Here is a 12,548-nt window from a genome sequence, read left to right as displayed (position 1 = left end):
ATTCTAAATTTCCCTTTTCCTCAGCTACTATTTCTCTGGCTTCAGTGGCTTGTCTGTTGGTTTTTTCCAAAAGTTAATTCCTAAGGAGACTGAGCCCTAGGGAACCATATTCTTCTCAGGTTAGGATGGCCACTCTTGTTCATTCACAGTTATAATTGGACAAGGGAGTAACTGGGAAGTGTCCCCAGTGGATCACTGGAATACCACACATGTTTCTCTATCACAATTATATCATGGCAACTCTGCCTCCTACTAACCCCTAACCTATTTAAGGCAGTGACTCCTGTTCTTGCTTGTTGTTCCTAGATGTAAGGAGTCCAAAGTGGCCTGATAGATCAATGGAAACCTTGCTATGTCCCTTTTTGAACCAGGACTTCTAATCCTGCAGAGCCAAGAGTTGTGGGGACTAAAGCATAAAGTCCCCTAACATCATTGCAAGTGATGTTAAGTGGGGCCACTCCTGCTTCCACCCGTTGGTTCTTGGACCCATGAATTTTTCCTATTGTGTACAGAGCATCCTATACAGTACTCTGATTCAGTGTGTGTACTGCAACCTGGAGGATAGTACCCTGTCCTTGCGGAGCACTGTCTATGAGTTAGTACTTCATCAGTCATTTCATTAACAGTTTGGCAGCTGCTGGGTAGTATGACCAGTGGATCTCATGGTCTTGACCCACTTCCATACCTTCTCTCTCCCCTACCTTTAGTGGGTTCCCTGGTCAGATGCTATACTATATAGGACTCTAAGGAACTATGAATCAGGTGCTCCCTAACCATAACTTCCAAATCTGACTCATTTTTAGATTCAGACTTCCAGGTTGGAAAATGACTTCCGTAGAAGTCATTTGTTAGGGGGCACCTGGTGACTCAGTGGTTGAGTGTCTGCCTTTGGTGCAGGTGGTGATCCCAGGGTCCTGGGATCAAGTCCCCCATTGGGCTCCCTGTGGGGAACCTGATTCTCTCTCTGCCTATGTCTCTGTCATTCTCTGTGTGTCTCTCATGAATAAAAAAATAAAATCTTAAGAAAAAGAAGTAATTTTTTAGTTCAGGTTCAATATAATCCCTGATTGACAGACATAACCCCCTTGAAAGAGATCAACAAGCCCAAATATGGCAAAATCCATGATATCAATGCCGTCATTTCCTTTCTAAGATCTCATAGTAGACATCACTAATTTTTTGTGACTTTTCTTTTTCCACTGAGTGCAAATACAGCCTCAGAATCCTTTTCAACAAACTCTAGAAGCAGCTAATGCTAAACAATCTGATCTATCACATTGAATTGAAATCTATGCGCTATTATGATCTAGCCTTTACCTGAGAGATAGCTAAAGACTGAGAATGCATTGTTACTTCCAACAGCTACCTTCATTTCTGTAGGAACATGGGGCCTCATTTCATATTTAAATCCCCCCATATGTACATAAGTGCTTAATAAATATTTAAATAATAAAATTTATAGAAAAATGAAAAATAAAAGATTTAAAGAATGTTTCATAATTTGCTTCAGATCACCCAGAAAGTCTGTTGATTTATTAAACATTTATTGAAAACCTACTATGTTAAACATTAGTGTAAGAGTTGGGAGATAGAGTTGAACAACACACATAAGCTATCTGTCCTTACAGAGCTTTTTCATCACAGATAAAACTCTATACCATTAAAAAAACAACTCCCCATTTCTTCTCTTCAGTCCCTGATAACTGCTATTCTACTTTCTGTTTCTGTGAATTTGCCTATTCTGGGTGCCTCATATAAGTGGAATCATATAGTATTTGTCCTTCGATAGCTAGCTTATTTAACTTAGCATATCTTCAAAGTTCATCCATGCCATACCACGTATGAGGAGATGACTTTTTTATGTTTTAATTTTTTAAAGATTTTATTTATTTATTTATTCATGAGAGACACACAGAGAGAGACAGAGACACAAGCAGAGGGAGAAACAGGCTCTCCATGGGGAGCTTGATGAAGGACTCGATCCCAGGACCCCAGGATCATGACCTGAGCCAAAGGCAGACACTCAACCACTGAGCCACCAGGAGCCCTGGGAAGATGACTTTTTCAAAAGCTTTTAATTGATGTATAATATGCAAAGAAAAAAGTTGATAACTCCTTCTCAACTGACGACTCAGGCCCCTCGGCTCCACTTCTCAGAGCTCCACTCACCACATCAGTGAGCCTGGCAGTGGGGGGAGACATAAACACAACCATTGTGTTGCTATCAGTGCTAGCAAAGATGTCAAGAGCCAAAGCTTGAGAAGAGGGGGAGAGAACTGTGGTAAATAGCACCTAGGTAAGAAATTTAAAATTACTAGTGTCACAGAAACACCCCTCTTGCTCCTTTCTAGTTATAGCTGTCAGTGGTAACCTCTATCCTGACTTTTATGGGTATATATTAACTTTACCTACTTTTTAGCTTTATATAAATGAAACCATTCGGGGCACCTGGGTGGCTTAGTGGTTGAGCATCTGCCTTTGGCTAAGGTGGTGATCCTGGGGTCCTGGAATTGAGTCCCACATTGGGCTCCTCATGGAGAGCCTGCTTCTCCCTCTGCCTATGTCTCTTCCTCTCTAATGAATAAATAAATAAAATCTTTTAAAAAATAAATTAAACTATACAGTATTTACTATTTTTCAATCTGCTTTCTTTTGTTTAATATTATGTTTGGTGGTATTCATCCATATTGTATATATAGTTCATAAAATTCTTATTCTTTTATAGTATTCTCTTGCGCAAATACACCACAATTTATCCATTAAACTGTTGATGGGTACTTAAATAGTTTCTGTCCTCAGCTATTATAAATAGTGTTGCTATGAACATTCTCATACATGTCTTCTGGTGGACACATGAATGGATTTATATTACCTATAGCATATATAATATATATATATTGAATATATGGCGTATAACATGAATATATAGTGTGAACATGTTATATACATTCCTATACATATGCAGTCAGAAGTGGAAATGCTGGGTTATAGAATATGTATATGTATATGTTTAGCTTTAGTTGCTTTCCAAAATGGTTTACCCATTTAGAAAGGGTCACGTTTAAGCTGTGGCCTAAAAAACAATGGAAAGTGGAAGCTGCACTGAGATTTCTATACTAACATCTCTCTACTGCTGTGCCAAAAATGTATCCTTTCTTAAAGTGGTTAGATTCCAATGGGAGATGTCCTCTACCTCCTTTCGGCTGTGGTCTCCCAGTGACACTTGAGTGAGAGGAACCTCTGTCATTTTGGTCAGACCCGGGGAGACAGGAGATGCTGACTGATGACTCAGGCCCCCCGGCTCCACTTCTCAGAGCTCCACTCACCACATCAGTGAGCCTGGCAGTGGGGGGAGACATAAACACAACCGTTGTGTTGATATCAGTGCTAGCAAAGATGTCAAGAGCCAAAGCTTGAGAAGAGGAGGAGAGAATTGGGGTAAATATGTCAATGGAAAAAAGATCAAATGAGGGTTTGAAAGTCATGTCTAAAGAATTGTTTAAGTAACAATGGAAAATGAAACACAAGGCCTCTATAGCTAAAATAATCAGTGGTACCTGTTTCAGATTGCTAGGCATGTTTTTGGGAGGTTTGAGGACTCAGAGTTTTGCCAGTTGTGTGGCCTGGGATGAAAGCCATAAACAGAGGTTGGAATTCAAGGCTTTCTTCTCAACAGAAATGAAAGGAGGCCAAAAAACTGGCCACAGTAATGCCTATAAATGCTGTGCGGGTGTGAGCCACTGACTATTTGTCCTGGTTCAGGAAGCATAAACAAAACTGATAGAAATTGGTCATTTTAGGGAAAAGTTTCCAGTGGGAAAGAGAAAAGTTTACTGGCTTTGCCCTTTAGTGGTTTAGAATTTCCTCAGAGTATAGAGAGGTTCCAGTGTATTTCTTTCAGGTGCTGCTCATAAAGTCCTATCCTTTGAAGAAAAGAAACAGAACAAAGATGATTGGTGTGTTAAAGTGAGGTTTCTTTCTCTCCGTGTGACCACAAGTCACTGATCTCTTTTTGAATTGCATGCTATGTCTTTAAGTAGCCAAACAGATATGCAGTAATAATAATTAATAATTAATAATAATAATAATAAGCATTAACTGCCCTTAACCCAGGTCTAAAAGGGATTGAGTCTTATACCACAATCTCTTTTCATTATTTTTCTTTCTTTAGTATGTACAAAAAGTGAGGTTTTAACAGTATCCTAGGGTCATCATTCCAAACTTTAGTTGAGTGCTCATGTTGATAAAGTTGTAGATGTAGAAAGGATTAAACACTGAAATGCATATATTCTCCAACAGTTTTGTTTGTGTGTTCCAACAGAATTTCTTTTTCTTTTTTTTCTTTTTATAGATTTCATTTATTTATTCATGAGACACACAGAGAGAGAGGTGAAGGGAGAAGCAGGCTCCATGCAGGGAGCCCGATGTGGGACTTGATCCTGGGACTCCAGGATCACACCCTGAGCTGAAGGCAGATGCTCAACTGCTAAGCCACCCAGGTGGCCCTCCAACAGAATTTCTCATATGAGATAACTTTCTTTCATTTATTTGTTTCTTATGAATCCTCTGGGAAAATAAAAGTTTAATTAGCTAAGAAAATTCTGATTGGTTGGGTTTCACTTATATTGGTTTCCCTATAGTTGAACATAAAGGAAGGGAACAAGGGGGAAAGAGCCCATTTAAACATGGGACCTTTTGAACCAGTTTGTATGATGCATTACATTCAAATAAATACTAGTTTGACAATTGAGACTAATCCGAGGGTAATTCAAGTATTTACCAAGACTCTCAAAGAACGACAAAATAATACCTACGAGAATTCCTTATAATTACTTCATCTCTCATCCATCCCTACCCACTCTAAAGTTCTTTTCAAAGACTCTCTCAGCTCACCAAAAATCTATTTCTCAAATCTGTGTACACTCAGAGCTCTGGTCTCCCCTACCCCTCACTTTATTTTCCTCCCCTAACAAAGTAAATGTTTTTTCTCCTTTTAAGATAAAAAAAAATGTATATCCTCAGACTGTCTATTATCTTCCAATGTTCAGATCTTTCTATCCATTGTCCTGATTGGTTTCATAGAATAGAAGAAGGCATAGAAGGCATAGAAGTAGGCATACAGTCACAGAGGGCAAAGTTGTGAACTCTTACACTTTGATGCTTTTGGTGCCACTTGCACATTTTTTAGTGGACTGTTTTCCAGTTTGGAAAAAATGGCAAAACACTTTTGTTGTTGTTGCAATAGAGGCAAGGATGGCAGAGTTACCAAAATCCACAATTTTTAAGATTGGAGGAAAGAAAAAGTTGAAATGTACAAGATGAGAAATAACTTTGAGCATAGGTAAAATTCTGCTTAGACTCTTATTTTCCCCTCCTCCGATGATATCTCACCTGCTGATACTTTTTTCCCTCGGGGTCCTGAGAACATAAGCCAATAAGCCATCCCCTTGGAAATTTACCTACTTTCTTATGGTTATTTGGAAGAAGAAACCTATAAGGGAAACAGAATTTACAGGTCAAATTTGGCCATTTTCTTGCTATTTCATATCTACTCCCAATTGGATCTCATTTCTCTATTAAAATCAGAGCATCTGATCTCTGCTTATCTAGGCACTGGGATGGGCCAATGCTAGTATTCAATGCTGAACCTGAAGTAGGAAGACAGCTAAGGTGCTTTACTTGGAGCATCCAAAAACTAGAACAGCCAGAGAGGGAGTCTAAGCATGCAAAGTAAACACATATACACAGTATGATTTGATAAGAGATAAATATAACAAAAGGTTAAAGAAGAAAAAATTCTAAATGCATCCTAAATGTAAACATGGTAAAGAGATAGCCAGATAAGAGTGTTTTCATAGTGTGGCAGAACAAATAAAGGAATGTTTCTCAACAAATAGTATATTTAGAAAATTTCCATGTAATTTATACGTGTCTAGAAAGAGCTGTTTTGAAAGCATCTAGATGTCTTGGGATTAAACTTCTCTGCTCTTAGTGAAGGATGTGATCTCCTGTTCATTTATTTATTAACACAAAATACGTTTAAATAAAATTATTGTGTAGCAAGCACAGTATTAGGCACTAAGAGTAGGACATGGAATAAGACCAACATGGTTGTTGCCCTCTTGGAGCTTACAATATAACAGGTAATACATTGAGTAGGTTATTACTCATTCAGACATTGAGTTGTGTACACTAAGAATTATGATGCAGAAGTACATGGTGTTTTCAAGCTAGTTAGGGAAGGCTTTATAGAAGAATATGATTTAAAAAAAAAGAAGACAGAGTTGCTTTCCTTTCTCTGGCATATTAAACCAAGTAAATATGTGTTGAGAGCTTCAGGTGTTACTACTATCACCTCTGGGCATTGTCTTTCTCCTTCGAAAAGAATACATTAACATCAGATTAAACAAAAAGCTCATAAAATGCATGATGGCACACTGACCAATCAAAACATACCAAGCATTCTTTTCCAGAGGATTGGGAAAGAGATTCATTTTGAAATAATTATCTGGCAATAAGTTCAACCTGAAAAAAACAAACATGAAGCCATAATTATTTTCCAAAGAACTGGAGACTTATCCTACTTTCTGAAATTGTATAGCTCTTTCATAGCACTGGAAGCTCAATGCCATGTTTTATGTTCTAAGGGTAAAAACATGATGTCTGTTTTATTTCACAACATGAATTGAAAGCATTTGTGGGACAGGATGTTGTTTTGGTTCAATAGGTTGTTCAAGGTTCCTTAGGAGTTTTATCCAGTAACTACTTTCAGCTTTAAGGTATTAATGTTTCCACTTGGTTTTCGGATCCAAAGACGGCGTAAGCAGATTTTTCTGTTTTTGGTGCTTTACTCTACTGCTAGTGTGGTTTAAGGTAATCAATCATATAACAGAGTAATAAAGAACTCTGGCTAAGAGTTTTTACACAAATAAAACATGCATTGCTTTGAGTGGACATGGCGATTATTCAAGGATTGCAGGAATAGCTTTGAGTCAAAACCTCAAAAATGTCCCAGATTTGCAACTCATGAGCTATTTGGGAAGGCTGTCTCTCATGTTAATTCAGGTAAGATGCTGGCCAGACTCACGTTAAGAATACTAGAGTACCTGATGGGAACAATAAAGTGACTGGTTCCTTTGGGCTCTTCCAGCAAGTCTCTACTCCTCCTTCAGGGATTTTTCTGCCAGACTCCACAAGGAAAACCTGCTCTACTCTAATCTTTCCCTGGGGACCCAACTCCAGGTTTTGTGTTTAGGATCACAAGTAAGTCAACTTTGTCATAGACTTTTCTCTAAGGACCCTTTCCCTCAGGGGTCCATCACTCACTCCTATCTGCCAGTCCCCGAACTTTGCTCTGCCCTTCAGAGGTCCAAAGTTCACCACATTGGGACCCTACTTTGGTCTCCCTACTTGGCCCAATATTGCTAAATGATAATATCCCCCAAATTTAATGCTTCCTCACTACATTAGTTCATATATTTTCCTACAAATGCTTCCCTACTACATTAGTTTACTATTGTTTCCAACAAATTACCACAATTGTGGGGCTTAAAACAGAACAAATTTATTATTGGACAGTCCTGAAGGTCAGAAGTCTGAAATGGTGTCTTTGGGGCTAAAATCAAGGTGTCAGCAGGGCTGCATTCTTTCCTGGAGGCTCTAGGGGAGAATCCATTTTCTTGGCCTTTTCTGGTCACTAGAAGCTTCCCTCAAGCCTGTGGTCTCCTTCTATCATCAAAGCCTGTAATGGCCAGTTGAGCCTTTCTCATATCATATATCTCTGACTTTTGTTTTGTCATCACATTTCACTCTGACTCTTACTTTCACTTTTCATCCTTGTGATCACATTGGGGCCACCTGAATAATCCAGGATGATTTCCTATATTGAGGTCAGCCAATTAGCAAATTCTAATTCTATCTTCGTTCTTCACTCTGTCTTGCTGTGTAACATAACATATTCACAAATTCTGGGGATTAGGGCATGGACATGGGGTCCTTAGTCTATCTACCACACTCATCTTCAATCCTACAATCAAAAGTTACTTTTATTAATCCAGTGACTTCCTACAATGCTGAAAAATAGACCTGGCAATTGAATTCAATAAAAGATGTTAAATGCAAATATGTAGGACAAGTCATTACTCATTCTCCTGTGTCTGTTTATATATCATGAGTATACGATGGTCTTTTTCTGTAGAGAACCCAGGCAAGTCTTCAGAATCCTTTTTAACATAGTATTCTTGGTATCTCCTTCCAATTTATTAGATTTAGTGTTAAGATGAAACTCATTTGATACAGCTGCTTTCGTGGGTCACTTCTTCCTTTTAATTGGGACTTCTGGATATGCAATGTTTTAACCTAAAGGAATTCTTTTTTTAAAAAATTTTTATTTATGATACTCACAGAGAGAGAGGCGCAGAGACACAGGCAGAGGGAGAAGCAGGCTCCATGCACCGACAGCCCAACGTGGGATTCGATCCTGGGTCTCCAGGATCACGCCCTGGGCCAAAGGCAGGCACCAAACCACTGCGCCACCCAGGGATCCTTAAAGGAATTCTTTTAATTGTAAACTTTAGAGTACCAGTAATCAGTCTCTGGAGACAAGTGTGCTCAGGGTGTTTTCCTGGAATTTTTAAAGGTATAACATATGTGCCAATTCCTGTTCCACTCTTCCTAAGGCCACCACTGCATGGGATGGGGGATTGGATGATCTAGGACAGGGTTACTCAATCTCAGCACTGCAGACATTTTGCATGGGATAATTCTCTGTTGTGGCCACTCTCTTGAGCATTGTAGGATGTCTGGCAGCATCCTTGGCCTTTATCCACTTGATGCCAATAGCTCTTCTCCAGTGAAAAACTTCTCTAGATACTGTCAGATATACTCCGGGCAACAAAGTAGCCCTCAACTGAGAACCACTGCCCTCGTAGAATGAAGTGGATACCACCTATTTCTGGAATTAGTGTTAGAAAGGTGTACTTTTGTTGTGGTTCTTTGACTTCCCTTTGGCTTATATTTAATGGTTTCCACCCCCCCCATAGAAGACCCTATCACCAATATCATTTCTCCACGTCTTCATTTCAGATATCCAAATCCCAGACCAAAGTGGAAGCCCTTTTGTCAGCATAAGCACAAGTATTGATTCTACTCATTTTTAAATCTCAGCTCAAGCACACTCCCTCCAGTAATCCTTCTCTGCCTTCTTCCAAACTCCTGTTGGCTAAATCTCCAAAGACTACTCTCGTAATCCTGGTAATTTTATTTATGGTCATTTTATTTATGGATGCTCAACATGGCTGACTGACCCCAGATAGACTACTTTGAGAATGGTTTTTATAACTTACTTAGGTACAGTACTCTGCACATACTAGGTATTTAACAATTACTTAACAAAACCTTATTTCTTTCACATAATTTAAAGAGTCAAATAAATCCTTGAGGCTTTTGAAAAGTAACAGGGATGATTCTCTCCTATCACTCTCCCATTTTCTAAAGCCAGGAAGCAGTCATTTTTACCTTTTTTAAAGAATGTCTTGGTATTTATTTATTTATTAAGATTTTATTTATTTATTCATGAGAGAGAGAGAGAGAGGCAGAGACATAGGCAGAGGAAGAAGTAAGCTCCCTGCGGGGAGCCCAATGCAGTACTTGGTTCCAGGACCCTGGAATCACTCTCTGAGCTGAGGGCTGATGCTCAACCACTGTGAGCCACTCAGGGGTCCCTAGATGTCTTGGTATTTAACTCCATGTTGCTAAATAATGCCTATATTGCTGCCTCTTGATTTTTCAGTTTTAAGCAGTCTATGTAGGACAGATATTTAGTTCTCTTTACATACATACAAATTACCAATCTTTAGGAAGTGAAAGTTATATTATTAATGTGTACTCTCAGCACAACCTTCTCAATATGGTTATACCATTGTTCCCAGTTGAATAATATTCATTCCGTTTGTCATTATTGCTGTATAAATGCTTTTCACAGCTGAACTGTGTAGAATACGATTGCTATTCCTTTTCTGCACATTTTTTTAAGTTAATACACATCCACAATCCTAATTTGCAATCCCAAAATTCAGAAAGCTCAGAAGACCAAAACCAAAACAAAACAAAATTTTTTGTTGGCAGCAAATTCATTTGACAGCATCTGACCTGAACATATCTGGCTATATATAGTTTGGTATGTATTTCTTATAAACAAGAACATTCTGTTGTATAAACTCTATATAACCATTAAAAGCAGGAAATTAGCATTGCTACCATACCATCTAATCCTTAGATTCCATTCAAGTTTTTCAAAATGTCCTAATAATGTCTTTTATAGCTAATCCTAAATTGCAATTCCAAAGTTCAAAAAGTTCCAGTTCAGAATCACTACACCACAGTCTTTTCTCTTTAGTCTCTTTCAATTCAATCCAAAATAGTTTGTCCAATTTTCCTTGGCTTTCATGACCATGAAACTTTTATAGATTATAGGTCAGTTATTTTCTAGAATGTCCCTTCATTTGAGCTTATTCGATATTTACCATTGATTAGATTTACTTTATGTATCTCTGGCAAGAAAATTATAACAGTGATGTTATGTTCTTTTCATTGGATCCTACTAGGTGGCACATAATTTCTATTTGTTCTATTACTGATGTTTATTTTGATCACTTGGTTAGGGTAGTTAAGTTTGCTAGGCTTTTAGCTGCAAATTTACTCTTTTGTCTTTCATAATTAATAGATATTTTGTGGGAAGATTCTTTGAAGATATTGGAGTACTTTGTTTAAATATCTCACAAAACTTTCAGTTTATTAATTTTTAAATTTAAGTTAATTTTGAGCCATGGTTTCCAATTTTATTCAAAGGATTATAGAGCTTTAATCGATTATTTACTGTGATGCTCAAGTCATCCTAGATGTGACGAGTGGTAGTTCCCTCAAGATGATTTTTGCTCTTTTGACATATCGCCATCATTCTTTAAGCCTTTCCTTATTTTCTAGCACAGGAATAAAGAATATTCCAGGATCATCTTCTACTTTTCTTACCCCTATCTTGGAACTGTCGCTCCAAAAGAAATTTAATTTTAAGATTCCATTTAGTGGATATTTAGAGAACGAGATCTGGCTAATTGGTGTGCTTATTCCTTTTGAAGATATCACTGCTCCCATGCCCTCTTAGTGGACATAGCTAGAGAATCTATGTATATGTATGCGTATATTTATATACACGTGTGTGTATATATGCATATATATCATATACATATATAACATTCACATATAACAGTACACATTTACATTCAGATTTACCTCTATCAATCTATGCATTAAAAACTGAATTCTCAATAACTCTAATTTTATTTCAGTACTGCAGGGTTCATCCTAGTTTTCCTTCTTTCCATGCTTTTACTCCCTTTCTCCCAACAGTTAGGAAACTGATTCCCCTTATCCTTAACAGATTTACCTAATTGATGGATCCCTTTTATGCAATCAATATCCTATCATTGCTGCTAGCCCCTCCTCCATTTTTATGCTCTCATCATTTCACTGGTGCTCTGACACCATGCAATGGTCCTGGGACCAGCCTTATGATCCTTAGTAATCTCTCCATCTTACCCCTCCCTAAGCAACCACTGATGTTCTATGTATCTCTACAAATTAGTGTGAATTTTCTAGAATTTTATGTAATTGAAATTACACAGTGTGTACTCTTTCATTCAGCATAAGTAATGTAAGATTTATTCATGCTGTTATATCACTAGTTCCTTTCCTGTTATTGCCGACCAGTATTCTATTGTATGGCTATACCACAATTTGTCTATCCATCTGCTGATGGACATTTGATTTGTTTCCACTTTTTTTGGCTATTAAAAATAAAGCTGCTATAAAAATTCCTGTGCAAGTCTTAATGAGAACATGTTATCTTCCTTTCTTTTGGGTAAATACCTAGGAATTACATGGCTGGATAAAATTATAGGTATATATTTAACTTTTTTGTTGTTTTGGTTACACATCTGCCTTTATTGTACGCAGCAGGTGGGACACTTCCAGCCATAGTAAAAAAAAAAAAAAAAGATTTATAAAACCAGGGATTCAGGTATACCACTTGATTGGAACCCTTGGGAATTCATATGTAGATGCTAACCCAGGGCAGCAGGAAGAGGACTCCAAAGTCCATGAAAAGCCAGGCTACCAAGGAGATAAGGAGCTCTTTGTAGATATCCCAAGTGTGGTGCAGGACCAGGTGGTGAAAAACATGCCAATGGCCAACAGCACCATGGTCAGATGGGGGAAAGCAGCCAGGTTCGCTGGGCTGATGTATCTACTCATGGCCTCGGGCTCTGTTTTGCCAGGCACAGGGTAATCCACTACTCTGCCACCAGTATAACATGTTGGCTGGAGCAGTATATGTTTAACTTTTAAGGAAACTGCCAAAATCTTTTTCAAAATGGTTTGCCACTTTACAATCCTACCAGCAGTGTATGAAGTTTCAGGTTTTCTATACCCCCATCGATACTCATAAAGTCATCTTTTAAATTGTAGCTATTTTAGTAGGTATGTAGTAGTGC

At 38.0% G+C, this 12,548-nt stretch overlaps 1 pseudogene; it reads right to left on the bottom strand.

Moving 5' to 3' along the window:
- Positions 1-12,106: 12,106 nt before the first annotated feature.
- LOC129499094 (transmembrane protein 258-like) lies at positions 12,107-12,309 on the bottom strand (annotated as a pseudogene).
- Between the last annotated feature and the right edge of the window lie 239 nt (positions 12,310-12,548).

The sequence above is a fragment of the Nyctereutes procyonoides genome, unplaced genomic scaffold (assembly GCF_905146905.1).
Source record: "Nyctereutes procyonoides isolate TBG_1078 unplaced genomic scaffold, NYPRO_anot_genome, whole genome shotgun sequence".
NCBI lineage: Eukaryota > Metazoa > Chordata > Mammalia > Carnivora > Canidae > Nyctereutes > Nyctereutes procyonoides.
This window is presented reverse-complemented; position numbering and strand designations above follow the sequence as displayed.